We start from the raw sequence: 12,998 nt of genomic DNA, 5'->3' as shown, positions 1-12,998 counted from the left end.
TTCGATGTGGTCTCATAGACCAGCTCAAAGACATGACTTGTCTGGCAGATCGTGTAAGCTTTCATTTCTTTCACTGTAAACTGTGCCAGTGATAGTTATATTGCAGGGGGGGTGTCTTGACTGTACACAATAAGGATCCCTATCTCAACTGCACCTTGCTACTTAACTGGAAGTCTCTAGGTGGTGATATGATGGACAGTGGCACGACCTATGTTCTCTCAGTCCCCAGACAAGTCTTTAATGCATTAAGAAACAGTGTCAAATAAAGATTCTGGAGCACAAGTCCTGTGATCAGGTGGGAACAAAGGTATAAGCACAACCCATAACAGCTTCCTTGAAAGCCCCGGAAGAGCCTCAGAGAAGGCGAGCCTAAGCCTGGGGGCCCAGCTGGGGACTGGCTGTGGTTGCCCCTGTTGGGAAGGATGTGGTGGGCGCAGACCCTGGGAGGGGATTTTGTGCACGTTGTCTCAACAGTTCTAGTATGGTGTAATCCCACGCAGCACAGTAGTAAATGGCCATGTCTTCTTTCTCTATGGACTTGATGGTAAGGATTGAAGTGAGAGTTTGAGAATTCTTTCTTGCCTCCAGTTTGTTGTCCGTCTTACCCATGCTGACTCGAACTGTGGATTTTGTCGAGATGATATAGATCAGGTGCTCCAAACCCTGATTCGGTTTCTGCCGGTACCAGTGAATGACATCTGTTTCAAACTGTGTGCTCGATACCTTGCAAGGTATGTCAATACTTTTCTTGACTTCCGTGGAAATGGACAGCTGGAACTGCTCCACTTTTGATAATCCAAGTCCAACTGTAAGTAAAAGAGGAGAATTTCCAATGAACATCTGACAGTAGAAGAGAGAAACATTGAAGAATGATTTTGGTCACGCAGCTAGACTGAAATGTTTGGACAGCAACTCACGAGCCCAGAAGGAGGAAAAGGCGAATGCTTCCAGCAGTGACATCCTGTCTTCAGGGCGGTGTCCCCAAGGAGAAGGCAGGAAAGTGCGGACCTGGTGGCTAGACGACTCAGGTCAGGGGCTGGAGGGTGTGGCCTGAATTGGAGAGAGAAAAGAAAGTGGTTTTTTGGGCTCTTCAGTGCCGCCTGCAGGCTCAGCACTGATCCCCCCTCCTGCTCACCCTGCTTATCTCAGATCAGGTTAGCAATCTCGATGGAATTGTCTGCACGAATGTGAGGGGGCCATGGGGGTTGCTTAATTTCTGTGGAAATGAGAAGGATTTCTAATTGCCTAGGAGTTGTTCATGAACACTTTTCCTCAGCATAATATTTTAAATTATTGCATATTTAATAAACATTAACTTTTATAATAGCAAATACTTACTGAGCATTTTCTATTTGCTAGCCTTTTTTTTTTTTCTAAATGTTTTTCACCTTCTAATCTTCACAATGATCACTTAATATGGGTACTTGGAATTTTCATTTTTTGGATGAGGGAATGAGGCACAGAGTCATCAAGTAACTCCACAGAAGTCACACAGCTGACAGGTAGAACACGCTGGTAACGGTGCTTGTCAAAGAAACTCAGAGCAATGGGGAAAGATAACAATAAAAACATCTACGGTCATATCACAAAGGCCCACTACTATTCGCATTATCATATGGTCACTTGTAGATTTTTTCATTGTAGATACAAGAATATTAATATGATTTTATGGACTATAGATATATTTACATGTATAGTGTTCTGTATTCTTTCAGTTCAGCTTATATTCTGAGCAACTTCCCATGTCATTGGAGAATGTTTTATTTATATATATTTTTTGAGACAAGATTTCATTCTGTCGCCCACCCTGGAGTGCAGTGGCACACTCATGGCTCACTGCAGCCTCAACTTCTCAGGCTCAAGCAATCCTTTCATCCCCAGCCTCTTGAGTATCTGGGACTACAGGCGCACACCACCATGCCTGGCTAATTTTGTATTTTTTGTAGAGACGGAGTTTCACCATGTTGCCCAGGCTGGCCTCCAACTTCTGAGCTCAAGCAGTCCACCCACTTCAGCCTCCCAAAGTGCTGGGATTACAGGCATGAGCCACTGCACCCAACCAAAACATTTTTTAATGTCTAACTGTTCATCTTTATCACAGAGGGGCTGCCTGACCCTGTGCAAACTTCTTAATCTCTTTGTGCCTCAAATCTCTCATCTGAAAGTGGATACAATAATAACACCGGTATTAAAATTTCATGCAGACTAAATAGCTAAGTACACCTAGTATAGTTCCTGACATACAGTAAATTTTCAGTAATTATTAGATATTATTGCTACTACTACATTTTTATCTCCCCTCTACTTTTTATTTTTGTTTTGGTAGAGATAGGGTCTTGCTATGTTGGCCAGGCTGGAGTGCTGTGGTGTGATCATGGCTCACTGCAGCCTTGAATTCCTGGGCTCAAGCCATCCTCCTGCCTCAGCCTCTTGAGTAGCTAGGACTACAGGCATGCACCACCATGCACAGTTTCCCTCCACTTCCAGCCATTTAATTTCCCCAACAACTTTCATTGTTAAAATGCTTTGCTGACTGTTTTGAAGTAGTAACCTGGCTAAATCAAGGGAAAACAGTCAAATATTGTTAGTACTTCATTTTCCCACATTACAGAACTTCTCTTTTCCTCCATTCAGCTCCATTTTATGATTTCCATGTGGCTTTCTTGGAGATCTTCTGGTGCCTCAGGGCTCCCTTAACCTTGGACAATGGTTGTCCCTGTCACTTTTGTCCAGCTCTGGCTCGTGTTGTGTGGGACAGGTATGAACTCCGACAGCTTGGGTCCTCCCTAGGAGACAGGAGAGGAAGCAGCTGGCTCGGATGGCTCCTTCTAAAGCAGTTGCCCTCTTCACCCTCTTTTCTGATAAAAACCGTTTTTGAGACACTCAATGCTGGAGAGACGAATGTTGAGGAGGTGGAGGTTAGCAGACCAATGGGCCTGTGGCTGCAACTAGAAGGACTCACTCTTCCCCTGCACAGGATGTGTCCTGGGAATGGGAAGTACGAGAGGGCGCCCATGCTGCAGACTGAGCCAGTCTGCAGGGCCCGGCTTAGAGCCCTGGTGCTGCCACAACCAGGGCAGCCACGGCCACCCTGGAACTCACTAGGCACCCTGCACACTCCATCCCTGCCAGACAGTTCCTTCCAGACCCTCCTACTCCAGCAGTCAAGTGTGTGTGTGTGTGTGTGTGTGTTTGTGATGGAGAGGTTGTGAGGAGTGTGTCTAATTGCTGGAGTCCATAGTCTACCTGACTACCTGGAATAAAGGCTGAGAAAGTGCATCAGGCATTTTTCTTTTCTGTAGAGGGAGATGAATTCATTCATTCACCAAAACCCATGAGGTGAAAATTCCCTAAACACAAGAAAGCGTTACTAGGAGTCAAGAAGAAAGACAAATGGACACTTTTAAGATACTTTTTTGTTTGGTTTTTTATTTGTTTTTTCAAACAAATAAAGTGAACAAAGGCAGAATTTATATTATTGAAAACATTGTCAGAAAACAGATACTCACTTTTCATAATATTAATAGTTTGCATTAATTGAGAGCATTGTCTGTAGCAGGCTCTGTGCTGCAAGCACCTTTGTCCATTATCTATTAAGTGAGGATTCTTATTATTGTTCCCATTTTCAAGATGGGAAAATAGAAGCTTTGACCTAGCAGGCATTTTATTCAAGATCAAAGCATTTTTACAGAGCAGGCATTTTGTTCAAGTATGCACTTTGTTCTGGCAGGAGTTAAGTGACAGGACAGTAATTTGCGACAGAGGGTCCAACTCTAGAACCTGTGTACTTAATGAAACCTTTTATTTCTCCCAAATATATCAATTATACAGATATATGTATACACAAACATACATATGTACATAATGTACTTGTGCATGAATAAATTTATTCTTCTTTTCTGTTGCATATATAAATATTTCTGATTGTGCCATTTTGATCACCCAACTAGGAAAAGAGAGAGAGAGAGACGGAGAATAACATACGCTTTTGAATGAACACCTGAAATATCAAAAGAGCACATTAAATTCTTTTTTAAAAGTTTCTCACATAATTTGAGCAAAGAGAAAAGCAATCTCATTAGCTCAGAGGAACTTGCAGAGGATTGCTGGTAACCAGGCATCTTGTCTACCCAGTCTTTGCCTCCGAGGACAGGCCAGAGGCTTCGGGTCAGTGTCAGGTGTGTGTGATTGCTGGTGTTAGGAAAGGAGGTAAATGGTTCAAGCAGAGATTACCATTCCATGCCGCTCATGATGTTTCAGATATGTCTGGATAACATTAGCCAGGCTGCAACAACAACAAACCCGCCAGTTCATTTATAAATAATTAGATAGATAAACAACAGGGAGATAGAGATAGAGACAGAGAAGAAATGGAGGTGGAGGTGGAGGTAGAGATAAGTGTATCTAGTGAAGATTGCAATATCAGCAATGTCCCTGAAGGAAGGTTTTCCTTGATTAATTGTCCTAACCATTTCACACAAGGGAATATAGACAAAAGTGAAATTAAATAGCAAATACTGGTAATGAGTACTTACTTGAGACCTTTCTCTACTCCAGGGTTGATGCTCAGCATTTTGTATTTATTATCTCAACTAACCCTCACAAGGGTCACTGGAGTGGGCACTTCCGTCTCTGCCACACAGTCAAAGCTGTGTCTTCACAGTCAAAGCCGAAGACGCTCAGGTTGACTCAAGCCCTCTGACTCCAGAGTCTACACTCCTTGACTTCACACCATGATGTCACTTAAGCGAATGACTTTTTTTTCATGACTTTTTTTTCATCAGTTTTTCTCAAGGCTCTGGAATGTAATGTCTGGTGGCTGAATTCAAACATTATTTTCATTAGTTCTTTAATGATTATTTTTGTGTAAACTAATTTTGTGTTTCCATGGGGTTAGGAAGCTTCATAGATTCAATTTATTTAAAGCCTCGTATCTTGTCTGTGTGGCTCTATCACGAATTACCTCCTAAACAGCACCCCCACTCCGCAGAGCACAAATAAGGCTTCTTTTTACTAATTAACAAAAGGCATGCCTTTAGGCAGAATAATTAGACAAAGACACCTTTCTCCAGCATGTCACAGCCCAACTCCAGAGTGTGCAGGGGGTGGGTGTAAGATGGGATTTTGGCTCCCACGGGCGCCCCTCACCCAAGTGACTTTGAGCAGGGCGCAGCCACCCAGCTAACTTTGAGCAGGGCACAGTGGTGGAACACGCACACGCTATCGTTCAATGCAGAGGGGAAATGTACACAACCTATACCTGTCATCTCTTGCCTGTTCTGATATTGTGGGGAGGCACTAAACTTACCAACTTAAAATAGTTTCCACCAGGTTAGAGCAGCCTCTTTCAGATGGGCTCGGTCTCTTTGTGGTGCCTGCTTAGGCTTTTCTGCGTTTCTCTCTCTTCTTCCTTCTCATCCCCAGGATGACATCTCTACACAGGAGCAGGGTGTGTGAGTGAGTTCTTAGAGGTGTCTTCCTGCTACTCTCTGCATCCTCAACAACTTCCAGCATTTTGCCCTGCCGATCTCGGGGATTTCACTCTTCCTCTGAACCGGCTGGTGTAATAACCAGACTGAACTTGCCACTACTGACTCCACGCCATGCCCTTGGGATGCAAAGTTCCCTTCCTGCAGCTTCTTATCCAAATCCAAGGTGCTGTGCCCTCCGGCCCCCTCAGTAGCTTTGTATCCTCTCAGAGACCCTGAGAAGCATCTGGGCCTCCTACATGCACAGCCTGTGTGGAAAGGGGTGCTGGTTTGGGCTTCCCTTTGCAAATGTCTTCCACTGTTGATGAAGTTCTACCAGGGCCGTATTAGGGAAGCTTGACAGGAGCCAGACACTCACAGATTCTCCTTCGTCTATCTTTGGTTTCCGTTGGGCTTTCTATCCCTTTAGCCATGGCTTCTTGAGTCACTGCTCATTCTGTCTTGACCTGGCTCTGCAGGACTAGGCAGTAGGTCCAGGGCAGCTCATGATTACCCACAAACACCACAGTTTATTCCTATAAAGTTTTGTTTGTTTGTTTTTGAGACAGAGTCTTGCTCTGTAGCCCAGGCTGGAGTGCAGTGGTGCAATCTTGGCTCTCTGCAACCTCTGCCTCCTGGGCTCAAGTGATGCTCCCACCTCAGCTTCCGGAATAGCTGAGACTACAGGCAAGTTCCACCACACCTGGCTAATTTTTGTGTTTTTGTAGAGATGGGGTTTCACCGTGTTGCCCAGGCTGGTCTCAAATTCCTGAGGACAAATGATCTGCCTGCCTCAGCCTCTGAAAGCGCTGGAATTATAGGCCTGAGCCACTGCACCTGGCCCTATTTCTATTAAGTTAATAAACCCAAAGGGTATTCAAAGTGGCCCAATAGTGCGCTTGAAAGAGCATGAACTATTTGTTTGGACAGATAACTATCCCTGTCTAAGCATCAGTTATTTCTTTCATGAATAAATTTATTTACCAGGTTCTTATGACAATCACCTGAAATTCTAAACATGTAGGACATCTATCCCATTTTCTGGCAGCCAGTGGGAACTGAGTAGATATAAATTCCATCTTGTTCCTTGTTGGCATCTTCACCCTGAGCATTTCACCATGACTAGAAGTCTATGAAATAGTGGACCTTGCCTTCTCTCTGAAATAATCATGCAGTTTCAACAAACATAGTCTCTAAATAGGAACCCAAGTCAATAGGAAATGATGTCAAATCAGACACTTGGGGGTATAGGTACTGGCATTTGTGGGGTGCAATTGATAGTCATCAGACTCCCTTTCTGGTTTCCTGTGATCACAGAGGCATCATCTGAGGAACATAGGAAGTGCTGCAAGCTGAGGCTGAGGCCTAGCCGGAGCAGAGAGCTGGACGAGGCTCTTCCACATTGGGAAGGATGTGGTCGCAGACATGATAACGGGGCAAGTGCCCATTACCTCAGCTCCAACGTCATGCTGGATTCCTGGGGGCCATTATATTGGGTCATCATGTCTTTCTATTTTTCTGGGAATTTTATATTAAGAACTAAAGGGAGTAGACAGAATTTTATATATAGGATTTATATACAGAATTTTATATATGATTGCAGCTCTTTGCCCATAATTGACCTTGAACAGGGTTTTTTCCAAGTAAATATCAAATCCTCAAAAGCCTGATTTGGTGTTGGTCGGTACCTGAGTGTGTATGAAAAGTTCTATCTGAATACCCTACAGTGAAAATATATGCTTCATTTCTGCTAATGAAATAAAGATTTTTACTTGCTTCAATTGTTTTTACCCAATTTCAATTAGAAACAAAATAGCATTTTCAATGAAACCAAAGTTATCAAGAAATGAGACATTCATTTTCAAAAAAATCCCTCAGCCAATCTGAGAAGTATGGGAACAAGTTCACATTCCCAGAGTGAAGAACAGGTGCATATCTGTAGCTGTGACGTCCCGTCTGCTGAGGCTAAGTGCCCGAGAAAAGGCTGAGGAAATAGGGAAACTGGAGAAGGAAAAGCTGAGCCAGGATGAGGAAGGGGAACCTTGCAGAGTGTTCACAGAGAAAATGGGTGTCCCCAGGCCCTGCGCCCAGATCAGTCATTTCTGAGGTTGCTGATTGGTCAGGATCACATGGGAACTTTACCCGTAGCTGTATGACACCATGATAGTCAGTCCATTTGCCAGGGTAAAAGTTATTCACCTTGTTATCTTGTTGACTCTTAGAAACTTTTAGAAAGATTCTTTTTCATTATTATTATTTCATCATGATTATCTAACTGATTTCAGCAGAGAGTTGGTCCAAGTTACCACGTGTGCTATGACCTGAAGTCACCTGTCCACTTTTCCAGGTGAGAGTCCTCACTGGTTTATCTGACCACCAAACGCTCATGGCACAGACCCAACACTTCCATGACCCACACACAGGTCTCTGCTCTGGACGCATGGTGGATGTAGGACCTGAGAGTCCTATTTGGTGTGGAAGTAGAAGAGCTACCCTATCACCTCCTCAATGGGAGAAGAGGGGCTTTCCAAGGAAATCCCAACAGTGCTTTTCAGAGAGTCTTTGCAAAATTAGAGTCCCCAGGAATTCTCTAAGCTCTTACTGCATTTAGCCTGGATATAGCTCATGAGCCAAAGGTTGGAGTCATCAATTTTGTCTACCTCTTAGCAAGTCTTTGAGAAATATGGCCAACTACCCCAGGGTTTCTCAGCCTTTGCATTATTGACATTTTGGGCTGGATAATTCTTTGTTGTGGGGCTGTCCTGTGCGTTGTAGGATGTTTAGTAACACCTCTGGCCTCTGCTCACTAGATACCAGTAGCATTCTCACTCTGTTTGTGACAATAAAAAATGTCTCAGACATTATCGATGTCTGCTGGAGAGGGGCTTGCCCTCCACTGAGAATCTCTGGTTTTGTCCCCTTCTTTTGGATTACTACCATTCTCCTGAGCTTAGAGTGTCAGCAGAGATTGGGACAAAATGAAACCTCCCACTGAATATCCACTATGTAAAAATTCTCAGCACTTAATAAGCCATATCACTTAATCTTCTTTGCCACCATCTATTTTCTTGAGGAATTGGAGTGGATATTATAACAAATACCTCTGTCACTCAGCATATAGCACTGCAGCTTTGCTAGACCACTTGTTACCTGCTACTTTCATATAACACATGCTAGATTTCATTTTTGTTACGTCAAAGTCATATGTTGTAGGGATTGTTAAAGCTCCTTATTTCATCAAGAAGGATGCCTTCCCTATAGTGGGAGCTCCATAAATATTGACTATTCTTAGGAGATAATTCATATGAGAAATCATATTAGAATGAATGAAAATGTGTTAAAATAAAACTATAACTCTTTACTTTGTTATGGTGCTTACAATTTCCAAAACACTTTTACAAACATTGGCTTATTTAATCCAAATAATATTTTGAAGCAGAAAGGGATTCCCCATGGGGAAAGGGGGGTAATGTAAGGCCTGTCAGCTAGTAAATGGTAGAGCTGGAACTAAAACCTATTTCTTTGATACCAAGAAAATCCACATAGTGTGCTATACAGGCGAGCATGCAATCATTCAGTCCTGCTTTTAATTCCAGTTCAGCCTGCTGTTAGCTTGACTTGTTGCTATCTGACACCCAGTGCCCTCAACTATGAAAATGAAATTGAAATGCCTATCTACCAGCATTGGCTTAGATAGGTGCATAATACGCCTGGAATAAAGTGGGAGCTCAGAGGATTCCATATCTTTCACCTCCTTCCTCTCTACTCTGCCTCCTTGTTGAAGCAGGATGAGCACAGAATTACTGTTAGGAGGCCTAGTTTTGGTTTTGGGGTATGCCCTTTTTCTTAGGATTTTAGTTCCTTGACTTGAATGACAGTAAGTAACATTTCTAGATAGGGGAACTCCCCATCATGAGGTGTGGTGGGTCTCTCAGCATTGCCCTCTAAGTGGAGGCTTTGTGTGGTGGGGCCTCATGACCAGTTGTGGGGCTGCCGCACCCATCCTCTTCCCCCAGAGGGGTTTCCCACGTCCACGCCCCACCTCCCAGCAAACATGGGCAAGGAGGGAACTGGCTGCAAATGTCCCATTTATCCTGTACACAAGGACGTGGTAAAAATTAATTCACTGAAGAGTTTGATTCAAAAAATAATGAAGTTCTATAAATAAAAACATATCTGGGCCAGGCGTGGTGGCTCACGGCTGTAATCCCAGCACTTTGGGAGGCCAAGGCGGGCGGATCACAAGGTCAGGAGATTGAGACCATCCTGGCTAACACGGTGAAACCCTGTCTCTACTAAAAATACAAAAAATTAGCCGGGCATGATGGCAGGCACCTGCAGTCCCAGCTACTTGGGAGGCTGAGGCAGGAGAATGGCGTGAACCCAGAAGGCAGAGGTTGCAGTGAGCCGAGATGGCACCACAGCACTCCAGCCTGGGCAACAGAGTGAGACTCTGTCTCAAAAAAAAAAAAAAAAAGAATCTGTAAATTTGGGATGCTTTTTTCCTAAAATATGTCCTTTTGGTATTAGAAAATGTGATGATGACAAAAGTTAGTTTTTACTGTTGCAACCAGACTGTGTGTGATAAAAATGAACTTTCTCCTTTTCTTGTTTGGCAAGACTTTCACTTGAATCTTCTGGCTCTATGGAGCCTTCCCAGTGATCCATTAACTTCTTCCTTCTCAGAACATTTATCTATGTCATGGAATCAAGGACTCATTAGTTTCATTTTTTCGTTTGAAGAACAAGTAAATAGTATAGTGGTATTCCTATTGATATTCACTCAAAAGAGTCAGGCTGTTTGATTGCTGCGTTATGTTTCATCCAGTAAACTAGAAGTCTTCCTGCTTCAACCTTTTTCATTAAAGGACCAAATTCCCTACTTGGGTACACTTACAGGAACACATTCCACATCCTTGTATATACAGAGAAGTCTGAGCCCTTCTTCCCTCCCTTGTCATTTATTCCAGTTCTTGCTGGGTCAGTGTGGTATGGTGGGAAGAGGGTAAGTCTTATGGACCATCACACTCACTCTACATCCCTTCTCTGCTGCTAGTGATGCCTGCGTGATCTTGGAGGCTACAGAGTCTCTCTGAATCTCTGGTTCCTCCTCTGAGAAAGGAGATGACAATATCTAGGTGAGAAAAGCATGTAAAGTTCCAGGCCTGACATTGACTTGGCCCTCTGCCCATCCAGGCCCTCCCTGGGCAGCCACGCAGGAAGCAGAACACGATGTGGCCATCTCAGGCCAGGCTGCAGTTGGGTCTCGGCCTTTCCTCCCTTTCCCGTAAACCTTTGGATAACATTTCTGTGCTCCCCAGCGGACTGAGGGTAAGGGAATGCAGCAGAAAGGTGATAATCAGGGGGAATATCTTTGTGTTCCATCTTGCTGCTTTTCTGTTGCTCAGTAAACACAGTTTTGGTTACGCTTTTTTTCTTGTTAAAAAAAAAATCTTAGAACCCAGAAGTCAGAATAACTTGATTGCATAAGAAAATTCTCTGTAGAGAATTCTCTGCAGAGTGTCTGTAAGTAAACACTGTTAACATCATTTTAACTAATTTCATGCGACCCTGGGAAATGGAGCTTAAGGCTGCAAGTGAAAAAAAAACTCATAAAACGAATAATAAAATTTTTTATTTCCCCCCGAAATGTCTCATTTAAAACTTCGTGTTTGGTTTTGTTCTTCTCATCACTGTAGGAGATCAAGGAAACAGATTTTGTAATCAGACAGACCTGGATTCAGATCCCAGCCTCGCCGCCTACTATCAAGTGTCTTAATTTATCAAAGTCTCAAATCTGGACCTAGAAAATATCTATAAAGGGCATTTGTCCCCGCAACAGAACCGCTGCCGCCATCGCTGTCATTTAAGATAGCCCGGGTCCCTCCGCCGCCACCATGCCTCTGGGAAGCCGCAGCGCGGCCGTCTGGCCAGCCAGCCCCCTCCCGCCGCGCCTTCTGCCCACCTGCCCGCACACCCACCTCCCCCCCGGCAGCCGCCCCATCTCCGCCCCTTCGGGCGAGCAGAGCCTCATGGTTCAGATGGCGTCCATGGCCGCAGGGGTAGCCGTGGGCTCGGCTGTGGGACACGTCATGGGCAGCGCCCAGACCGGAGCCTTCAGATGGAGGAGTTCGGAGCCCGCCCAGCCTGCTGCCCAGCAGACCCCCACCCGCCCTGCCCCCCAGCCCCTGCAGATGGGGTCCTACGCCTATGAGATCAGGCAGTTCCTGGACTGTTCAACCACTCAGAGTGACCTGTCCCTGTGTGAGGGCTTCAGCGAGGCCCTGAAGCAGTGCAAGTACAACGATGGTCTGAGCCCCCTGCTCTGAAGAGGTTGGTGCAGACTCGGGGGCCAGCCCTGCACCCACCTCTACCCTTTGCCGACAGCTGGACCACAACACCAGATTGTACCAGATGGCTGGGATTGGAAGTGAGGAGGTTTCTCACCCTACGAATAACCCAAGACACAAATGTGCAAATAAGAGTTTATTAAAAAAAGAAAATATCTATAAAAATGAGATAATAATAATGACAGTATTTTGTTAGGCTCAAATGACATAAAGCATGCAGTATAAAGTGCCACGCACATAAGAAGTACTCAATAAACAATAACTACTTTTATTACACTTATAAGAACATTTACTACATTATTCATTTTCACATAGAACTGAGCTCTTTCAGAGAACAGTCTGTACATTTAACTCTGTACATGTAAACTCACTGATTTTTCTGTTTTTCTGTGGCTAAGCAAAGAAAATAAGGAAAGTCAGAGAAATCTGCTGACCCATGGACTGCAAATTCAAATTCTGCCAATTTCAGAACACAAATATGGAGTTTTGATAATTACTCTGTAACTTTAGTTTATAAGTAAGTAAAATATAAAGAGAACGGGACTACAGTAAAGTACAGCACGTGATTCAATCTCTCTGAATCCATTAGTACTTTGCTAATTTGCTAGTTAAAAGTTGACTTAAAAGTGACAAGAAATTAAATTAGGGATCTACAGAAGAGACACATCAATTATAGCAACAGGGATGACGGGATAAATTCTACTTGACATGAACATGATAGGCATTTCTCTATCCTCAATCATCTAATGAGAGTTGAGATTGTTTCTCTATTTTAAACTTAGTTATTGTTGTAAAGAACACTATGAGCATAATTGGATTAATCATACTATCGATTCATGAAGCACTACAAGCATACAGCACTATAATCGTATATCTAAATGTATATCACTTTTATGTTTCTTATTTGAGTCTACTACATGTTGGTGATTTATTTAATGAGTCAACAAATACCTAAGACTCCTTCAATTAACTCAAGAACAAAAGCATTATAAATAATCTACATGCTCCTCCATATTAAGAAATCAACTAAAGAAGTACTGATTAATGATGATCTCTCAAGATTTGTCCAGTTGCCTGTTTTTTTACTCAAGGAACTGTCACACATCCTGTTCTGTTGGAGATGGGACCTTGGTGGTTTTGTGGAAAGTGAAACAAAACTAGATAAAATCTTCTGGCTCCT

General features: G+C 43.5%; 1 pseudogene and 1 gene segment (V, D, J or C); one reads left to right on the top strand and one right to left on the bottom strand.

Moving 5' to 3' along the window:
* Nucleotides 1-12,998, bottom strand: part of LOC129490013 (T cell receptor gamma constant 1-like) — a 58,264-nt gene that overhangs the window by 40,774 nt on the left and 4,492 nt on the right.
* LOC129490016 (coiled-coil-helix-coiled-coil-helix domain-containing protein 10, mitochondrial-like) lies at nucleotides 11,366-11,898 on the top strand (annotated as a pseudogene).

This window comes from Symphalangus syndactylus, chromosome 9, assembly GCF_028878055.3.
Source record: "Symphalangus syndactylus isolate Jambi chromosome 9, NHGRI_mSymSyn1-v2.1_pri, whole genome shotgun sequence".
Taxonomy (NCBI): Eukaryota; Metazoa; Chordata; class Mammalia; order Primates; family Hylobatidae; genus Symphalangus; species Symphalangus syndactylus.
Note: the sequence above shows the minus strand (reverse complement) of the source record. Positions and strands in the feature narration are given on the sequence as shown.